This window comes from Lepidothrix coronata, unplaced genomic scaffold (genome assembly GCF_001604755.1).
Source record: "Lepidothrix coronata isolate B3197 unplaced genomic scaffold, Lepidothrix_coronata-1.0 Scaffold7, whole genome shotgun sequence".
In the NCBI taxonomy this organism is placed as follows: Eukaryota; Metazoa; Chordata; class Aves; order Passeriformes; family Pipridae; genus Lepidothrix; species Lepidothrix coronata.
In genome coordinates this window covers 2,224,821-2,234,847 of record NW_016690187.1, presented here as the reverse complement: position 1 = coordinate 2,234,847, position 10,027 = coordinate 2,224,821, and positions in this window count along the sequence as shown.

The following is a 10,027-nucleotide window of genomic DNA, read 5'->3' as shown; positions in this document are numbered from 1 at the left end:
AAATAAAACTGATATTTGAAAATTATTTTTTTTAGCAGAGAGAACTGGTTCTTTCCTTTTTAAGAAGTAACAGCAAGAACCTGTGACATTTGAGACTGCAGATGAGAAGTCCTGCTCGTTTGCTTTCTCAATTCTTTTAAAGTTGATTATTTTTTTACCTGAAATCAAATTTGTCAGCTTCGGATGCCTTGTTAACATAAAATTAAGACAACAACAACAACTTGTAAATTGTAAAATTTATGAAAATAAAAATGGATTAATATTTTATTATGCATCCATAAAAAGAGACTTAATTGCTCATATAATATTTATGAACTTCGGGCAACAATTTTTCTTGGTTTTACCTTTTAGAACAGCCCAGGAGAGCTGTGGTGCAGAGACACCTCTTGGAGTAGGAAGGGCATTCCTTCCTCCTAGGGGCTCCTTTTCTGCTTAGTCAACCGTGGGCAGGGAATGAGCCCTCTGATACTTTCAGAATCCTCCCATTTCCACTGCAGACCTACTCTTGCTGTCCTTGGCAAAGGCTCAGGCACAGGTCAGACATCAGGCCAGAGGTCAGCCCTGGTGTCAGTGGACCCCGCTGCCTCTTCTGCCTTCATGCACAACCATTCTGTGTCCCTTTGGCCCTTTAGGGAGGGTAAATGTTCTGCACCTTTGTGTTGCAGATGAGGTAAATCCCAAAATCTTCCAGAAGACTTTTAATCTGTGATTAGTTGGGTTTATGTTTCAGTGTGTATGCATAGAGGCACTCTATGTATAGTATATGTAATACATATGAATGGGTTACACTGTAAGTATGCTCCTTCTTGTGGATGCATAAAAGCCATTTCCCCCCTTCAGCCACCCTGGTAATATTTGTTTCCTTTCTTCCCCCCGCCCACCCACCAGAGTGTATTCATGCAGAAGAGATTTGGATAAAAATGGTAGATGAAACCTCTCTTTTTCCTTCGGAAATTAGGGAACAAAACTTGGCAATGGCTGTCAATATAATAGAAAATGTTTCCATGCTCCACCAGCAGACAAGTACTTAAAGGGGCTTCTCATTAGTGAGTGTTGTTGCAGGCAATAATGTGAGATGTAAAAGTCACTTTGCCAGAGATCAATTTTTGATAAATATATTTTAATTTCTTTATTGAGTTTTAAAGTATAACAACTGTTGTTGAATAGGTGCAACTGAAAACATGTGAAGTAGCCTTCAACTCTTCACATTTGTATTGAACATCATCTTCAGGAGTGACATTTCACGTTACCATGGAAACAAATTTGACATTTCAGAAATACATTTATTCCTGGGTCACTAAGATAGGAATTCTGAAAGAAAAAAAGGTCAGATGATTTGCCTGTCTCAGAGATACTATGCAGTTTGCTGTATTCCTTTGAAGGAAAGAAATATGTGGTATCGTTATAAAATAGCATGCTCCAGCTTGATCCAGTCTGAAAATATTTTGACAAGATGGTGGCAATGTTACAGGTCAATATAGTGTGTCTCAGTCTCTGAGATTCTGCAAAGTGATTAAAACTGTTTCTTGGATCAAGACCTTTTCTGGATCAATCCTTCTTCCTTAAGGACTTTCAGTCATGGCTTTCATAATCCCAGTAGCTGTTCTCTACTTTATAATTTCTCCTTGTAGAAAATATTTGAAAGATTGATGTCAAGATTTTATTTCATACTCAGGAAAAAACATTGCTATCTTTAATAGGAATTATGCCAAAGCTTTATCCCAGATAATGCATTTAATAGGAACTAGGAAACTGAGGTATCAGTGCTAAAGTTTGGTAATGAAGAATGTGTGCCTGTATTTAAAAAATAATTATGTGATTTAGATAGTATTTTATTAAGATCTTTGTAATTTGTAGTCACAAGTAATATCTTTGAATAAGGAAAAAAGTGAGTGTTGAGGGAACGGAGGGAATGTGATTTTTGGAAAAGTCCAACTCAATTAACGATTCTCAGCAACTGCCACAAATGTCTGTGTGTAGAGGTGTGCGTACACACGTGGCCCTGGTGCTGACTTGGAGTTGGCTGGATGAGAGTCAGCTCTTTTCTGTGGGCCCTGGGTGCTCCTGCACCCTGTGACACTCTCTTGGGAGGACTGTTCAGCTTCCAGTCCAGAGCTAGACTAGGTCAGGCGGGGTCACCAGGCATCTGTCTATCCACGTCTCTGTAGATGTAGATCCACAGAGGATCAATGTACGTGAATTTCATTAGACAAAGAAATACTGTTGGGGTGGGCTTGGTCTGCTCATCTTAGGTCTGTGCTTTTGCCACTTGGTCCCACAAGTATGTTTTTCAAGCATCGTGAAAGAGAGAATCGTTTGACTCAAAGCCATCTCAGAAGCAGCATTAATTACCATGCTGAGCTGAATTGTCATTGTGGTGTGTGGGGACTGGGGAGGAGTACCTCCCATTAATATCAATGGACTAGTCCTGTGATGAAACTCTCGAGGACCACACAGAAGACTGACCTACTTAGGTATTAACACTGCTGTTGCTAGACTTGTACCTGCCTTTGAATGTAGCAAGGGTTCTTAAATTACAACCATCTAATTTTCTCATAGAAGAAGAAAAATGTCTAAATGTCTGCATAAAATCTGCCTCTGATCCCCAGGGAGACGGGTATGAGTAAACAACAGAATTTTTTGAATGGCCTTTCCTTTTTCTCCCTGTCTTCATGGTGAATATAACCTAGGCTAAGTTCTGCTTCTCTTTGCATCTGGACTTGCATGAAATCAAACTGGACCAGCAGTTTGTCTATTCAAAGTAAAATGTAATTGGAAAATGTGTAATATATAAAAACAAAATCAGTGGAGGGTGTGTGTCTATGTGTTACAGCTAGATTGTAGTCACTATACAACTCATGTCGAGCCTATATGCTGCGTTCATCGTGCAGGGCAATAAATCTTTGTTTTCTGCCGGTTCCTTTTCAGCACCTCCTGTCTGTTCAGAAATCAAGGTGTTAAGTACTTGCAAATGCAACAGCTGTGCAGGGAAAACGTGGTAGTTTGCAACTCACACTCGGTTGTATCTTGTATGACCTTGGACATCAGAGATTGTTTACTGAGAGGGGATGTTGTCCAGGTCACAGGGGTTATCTACTCCCCTCCCCACTGGCTCACTTACAGCTTGGACAGTTGGGGGGACTTTGTTTCAATGTTGTTTCAAACACAGTGTTAATGCTACTGAGGCAGGGAGACTCGGGAGATTAACGCCTATGTTTATGATGTTGAGCACAGCCAAATCAAACTTTGAATGTGAAGACACTAGTTAATATTTTAAATAAAGCCTAAACTAGCTGCAAAGCTAACAGGAATACTTTCATGGTATTGGCAGCTTTAAAGTAAGCTGTGATAGTCTGGTACAACTCCTTCAGGTTCTCTGGAGCACTCCCAAGCTGAGTTTGGCTCATTCAGCATGGCATACATAGGACTGCAAACCCTGAGTTATTAACAGAATTGCAATCTATGTGCAAAGAAAATACTCATGATGGCACGCAGTCAGAGCTGGAATCCCCAGCTGGGCCCCTGACAGAAAAGGCAATTCCTTGCTGTCCATCACCTGCCCCTTCAGAACAAGGAGCTTTGGTGAGTGGGCAGAGCCAGTCTCCCTTATGTCAGTGCTGGTGAGACTGCCTGTCTCTGCAGGAAGGACAGTGCTCACCTGAGAATGCATACAGAAGGGACAGCCCTAAACTGCAGCTTTAAAGGAAGGTGGTTTGAGCATCTGAACTTGTGCATGGCAAATGTTGCTCTGCTTTGTAGACACACAAGCTATAATCTCATGGGAGTTATCAAATCCCAACTGACCTCTTGGTATGCCTGCAACTCTAGTTCAGTATGAGAACATGCTTGCTGTGATCTACTGTGATTTGCTCTGAATTAATTCCAGTTTGAATTAAAGCTGATCTTTGAGGGATAGACTGTCAAGAAACACAGTCACATCACTGTTCCCTGCTTAATTTCTTGCTGTCTGCTGTTAACTAACTGCATCAATTAGGACTTTTGTTTCTATTTCACGCTTTCCAAATCTTTTTGGTTATTTTTATAATGATCCTGCAAAGCTGTTTCGGTTCCTCAGCACCTTCAGGCAGGACACCAGATAGCACCCAGCAATCTAGTAGGAGTTACAGCTGCAGCAAAATCGTGGGTACCTCAAGGTTCCTACTTCTACTGGCAATAACTCTGCTTCTGAATAGAGCGGGATGCCCATCCTCCTGTCTGCATCCTCACTGTGAGAATTCCTGTGCAGGTGATTATCTGCCAAGATGCTGTAAGTCTCTTAGAGTCGAAGACAGCCTTCTCCCCGTGCCCAGAAAGTACAACTCACCTGTTTGTTCGTATTTGCGCTCCACTTACAAAGCAATCCCGGTTAGTCTGTCTCTTCCTTATTTACTACTTTTTCACTTGTATAATCAGCCTCCTTTATCAGTAAGGGTAGGTTTTCTCCCAGGTCACTGAAAAGCATGGTGTAGGGTTAAAAGCTGGGATGCTGCAAGGGACACATCTGCTCAGTGAGATCTTCTTTTCCATATATTGCAATTTGTCAGCTCATCATTCTTAAAGCATTAATATGTGCCAAGCGGACCTTTTTTTTGTGTTGTGCTAGTAGTTTAATCAAAATGTCATGCAGTCCACTGCCTTTGTAGAAATAGATATCTATTACCTCAGTACTATTACATTTATTGGCAACACTAATTTTATTTAGAGAAAAGATGTCAAATTAGTTTGAGGTGCTCTGTTTTCCATAAGCCTTTGCTGCTCAGTATTAGTTATATTACCTTCCTTTAATTTTTAATTGATTGAATCCTGTATCTGCTCTTCCATTATTCTACCTGGGGTGGTTCTTTTTCTGTAAGTTAGTATTTGCTTGGGCCATTCCATTCTTCTTTCCAAAGCATTGTCTTGGCATTAGTTTTGTTTAATTGACCTGGTTCTGTCCCAATACACAAAATGGTTTTGAAAAATCAGATTTAGTTATTCAGAGAGCCCTGATGTTTACTTTAAAAATTAATGAGAGAGAATTTCTGAGATTAACTTCGTTTAAAAAATTTAACCTTAGCAGCTGCTTGACTTTTGCCCTCCCAGTATAGAATTTAAATATGTATTTGCCAATTAAGTATTTTCTGTGTTAATTTTGACAAGTTTGCCTATTGTTACCAGACAGTGATGTTTAATGAGTTTGCTTGCAATACATCTAGAACTCTTTATGATTCTCCTTGTATTTTCTCTTGTATATTTATCAATTTTCTACAGTTACTAGTTTTTTATTTATATTTATTACTATTTGCTTTCCTTGTAGATTTATATTTTGGTGTGTGCCTGTGTTTCATTTATTCTGGTGGCTCTGACTTCCCCTGAGCCAGGTTTGTTCCTAACCAGTGTGGCCCTTTTTTGTTGGTTGTAGCTTTTGAGCATCTAGTAATATGTTCTTAAGTAGCTCCGAGTTATCACTCATGTTTTACTATTTAAATTCATTTTCCTAACTGATTTGGTCCATAATTGTTTTCAGCTTTGTAAAATTCTTTTTTTAAACTGCCATGTGTATAATTTACTAGTTTGGACTTCCTTCTGTTTGCATATAAATGCAATCAAGTCACAATCACTTGTATGTAAGCTACCACTAATTTTTAGTTCTGTGATCAGTTCTTCTTTATCTGTCAAAAAAAAAATCTGGTATAGAATTCCCCCTTGCTAGATTTGATCTTTATTGAGTTAGGAGATTGTCAGCTATAATTTTTTGAAATTTCTAGGATGTTCCATCAGACATGATCTCCAGTGTGTCACTCAGGTTGGTGTACTTCATAGCAGTGTTCATATATCTATATGCACATATGTATATATAGGTAAGAACAAAATTCCTTCAGATTATGGATTTCTGAAGGAGCTTAGATTGAATTAAAAAACCTCCAACAACTAGAATTCAATTTCTGCTGTATTTATAAGTTTATTTGGTGTTTTGTAGGGATTGCAAGGTTTTGAACAGCTACTCAAAATCTGAAAATTTAGAAATCCTCCAACCTGTTTGTGACTTCATACACATAGATAACACTGGTTCAATTTCATAATTTACCATTGGTGAATTCTTATTTATCTCTTTAAAATAAAAAGCCCCAAAGCCCTGTGTCTGGAGCCTAGGTAGAGCAGGAACCGTTCAAGTGTGCCAGCAGAAGCCATCAGCACCCCATGACTGCTCTTCGGTTCTGCATAGCAAGAGTTGTCACTGTCAGATAGCATCCCATGGGTGAAAGATTCTTTCCTTAAACTGTTTGGCAAACACATCTGTGTAATACTCCAGCTTCAGATGACTCACAAATCGAAGCTCTACTTGTAAATTGAATTGCACAGGAGAAAAATCTCAACAAATCTGTTGGTGACCCTTATTACAAATTATCACAGATAAGTGAACTACTTAGAGCTAAGAGTACTCCCTGGACTGTTTCTGTGTGATATAATGCAAAGTGACTGTTTATACTCAGGTGAAGGGAGATGAACTGCTGGGAAGGTCCAAGACCTTTTGCTCACCACCCTGGGTGACAGTATTACTGGGTCATTAATTTCTCCTCTGTTCAGAGTGCCTGCATTAAATTTAAAAAAAAATGTCTTTCTTCTTCTCAGGAACATTTCTAGAATACAGTAGATTTTTACTGAAATGTTTAGGACAAATCCTGCCTGGTTTGTAGCTTATGGAATTTCCCAATAGCTGTTCTTGAAAAAACTTACTGTATCTCACCTTCTCCTGGCTGCCTGCCTCCCACCCTAGTCCTGGAGTCTTCAGCTTCACTGGTAACCTCATATGCCTGTGTCCTTAGGGATGGGGCACTACCTCCTCTTTGGGTTAGCAATGGCACCTGGAGGAGTTCCCCTGTGCGAGGGATGCCCTTTTTCGGTTTCGCTGGCTAATGAGCACCCTGTGGTGAGAGGAGTTGCTGGAGGGAAATTCTCTGTGCTGCCTGGTGTACGGGGTGAGAGGCATTTGTGTGCCTTGCCATTTGCCTTAAACACACATTCCAGCACCTTCGATGACCCCTTAATGGCTCACTTAGTGGAGGACACGGCATATGAATGTGTTTGACAGTTCCCCTGTGCCTACTGATTCAACCATGGGGGGGGGGGGGGTGTAACAAACCAAACAAACCAAAAAAAGCCCCACCTGCCCAACCAAACCCAAAGCGAACCAATAAAAACACCAACTGTGCAGAAAAACACATGCAGAAGAAATTTGTCTGGGTGGAAATGGAGGTGTTTCTTCCACTTTTGAGTAAGTTCTGTCAGTCCACTCAGCATCACATACCAGAAGTAGAAGCTGCTTCTGTTTTTTTGGCTCCTGGGGCTCAGGACTGTTGCCATAATCAAGACATACTGGTTTTGACAGCACAGGAAAGGTCAAGATCTGTCAAATTACTTTTGTAGGCAAGGGACAGCCTTATCTTCTGCAGTTGAATGTATCTCCTCTTCCTCAGAAGGTCTATTACTGGGACAGTGCCAGCAAAGAAAGAGGTAGCAGCAGTGGTGTGAATCAGAGGATCCAAAAGACACCAAAGGTGAGATCTGTGGAGAGACATGAATGGACAAAACATAGCGATTTAGGGATACAGCAGATACCGGATTGAAAGGAGGGCTGGGAACACCTAGAACATCACACCAACAGTCTCTGCCAGGATCAACCTGAGTATCAACATGTTTGCACTTTTTTTGTAAACTCAGCAATTTCCCATGAAAATATATTTTGCCCAGAGCAGGAGGGAGGGAAAACCAGGAATTTTTTTAGATGAAAATGTTGAAATGCTTTACTGCTGTTGTTAGCTTTGATGAGAGAAAACCCCCTCCTATTTTTTGCTGTTTTACTTTCTCTCTCCCCTCTGTCAAAGAAAAGGTAGATACTAAAAAGCCCATTTATTAACTTTTTGAAAAAGAATCTGACAGTGTCCTGAAGGCAGGAGTGTAATCACAGCCCTTTTGATGTCTCTCATGAAACATTTTCTTTGCAACTGGTTTAAAGTGCAGCCACGTAATCACCGAGAACTGACAGGACCTAACTCAGAGTGCACCAGAGTGGGGTCACTGCTCCCTGCACTCACTGGGCAGGTGATGAAGCCTGATGCTGCTGGGATGGGTGGGCCAGGCCTGGAGCAGCCCTTGCTGGGGCAGAGACCTCCTGCCTTTCTGCTATGTGTCTCTCACCCTTAGAAAGGAAGGGCTTTGAACAGAGTGATAGGTTGCTCGTGTGCTAGCTGTTGAAAGTGGATTCCCAATTTCAACCGGGAAATGGACGATGAAGGATTGGCAGAAAGACCTCTCTCATTCTCTGAACCTCAAGTCTGTCTCCTCTCAGCACAAGGCATCTTCTTTCTTCTTCATATGTTTCCCTCTCATGGTGCTGCCTTCCCTGCTGCCCAGTGTCCAGAGGACCAGTGGCCTTGTACTGCATCATGAGCTCGCCTTAACTGAAGGGTCACAGCTCTCAGCTCCAAGCCAAGCATTTGCCTCCACTGGCAGCTGCTCCTGGACTGCTGGCCCCAGTTGCTTCTCAGGCTTTTGTTTAAAACTTGGACAGTTTTTCATCTTTGTTCTAGCACTGGTGCAGCTCCAGAGCAGTGGTGGAAACAATGGCTTATTCATTTTTATCACTCTTTCCTATAGCTGCGTAGTGTTATCCTTCGTTTTTGTCTATAGGCAAGGTAAAATGCTTCCAGGTCAACTCTGAGGGGAGCCAAAAGGCTATGCTGTGCTTGGTGGCTAGAAAAGCCCAGTCTATAGTGGTGTTTCCCACGGGAGCCTGTTGTTCTCTAGCTGAGGTGTGAGGCAGCATGATTGAATCAGGAGAAGCCTATGACACACTGTCCAAACCCAGCCCAGCATGGCCAGGTTGAGAGGTTGTGTTCTTTCTACCAAAATCCTCTTGGGAAGGAGGTGGCTGTGCCAGGGATTGGATGTCAACCTCTGTTGTAAGGATGAAGGAAAAGAAAAGATGTTCAGCTCTTTTCCTATCACTCACTTGTGTGCAAGGGAAAGGGAGATGCAGCCCCAACAGGCCAATCCTGCAATTGCCTCTACTTGCCAGTAGCCTGGCAGTGGCACAGTCTTCTGCCAAGGCCACTGGGTTCCTCCCATGGGAGGGAGCAATCTCAGCCCCCTGAGTCTAAATGATAAACTGCAAAGTTAAACAAATCTGAGGAAGTGATCTGGTTACAGTCCATATTTGCATATATGACCATATCAGGTATTATTTTAGGGAATGTCAATATTTACCATTGAACAGATTAACTAGAGAAGGGAAATAGAATAAGTAAAATAAAAAAGACTTTTGCAGCATTTCCAGTGAAAGAACAGAAAGAAAGAGGCCCGGGGCAACCTTCAGATGTACTTAAGTAAATGTGGGAATGTCATGCTCTCCTTGTTGGCAGATTGCAATGACAGGCCACCCATAACCCTTCCCTTTACCAGCTACAGCTCCAAGTGAAGTATATTGTCTCATTGGGGCAGAGGCACTCACCACTGGGGCACTTGCAAGGATCAGTCCAGCAATTAAATGCAACAGCCTCTGCTGCCCCTGGTCAGAAGGCAAAATCTTCTAGTGGCATTGAACCTGCTCCCCTTTCAGAGCTCCCCTTTCATACCTGTACACTATGAAGAAAAAATGACTCTATTTAAATAAACCTTGCTTAAATTATTATTTTTAATTAGAGGAGGAGTGGGCACTACAAAAGCAATCCAACATAATAAAAATTAAAGAGTTGGGTAAGCCCTGCTCTTGTAAATGGGCACAGAGGAGGGAGGAAAGAGGTCCATGGTCTTGAAATCTAGCTTGTGATATGGTCCTGGATGCAGAATCTGAGTAGATTTTTTGTGGGTGCAGCCCTAATAGGAAATGGGTGTGCTTGCCCACATTTGGCTGCCTGGAAAGTGGTGGCCATGCTGAGCTCACCCTGCTCCAGCTCGGCCACAGCTGCCTGATTGTACGTGGCATTTGAAGCTGTGCCTTGGGCTTTGATGCTGCCCAAACATTTACAATTTTCCTTTCTGTATCTCT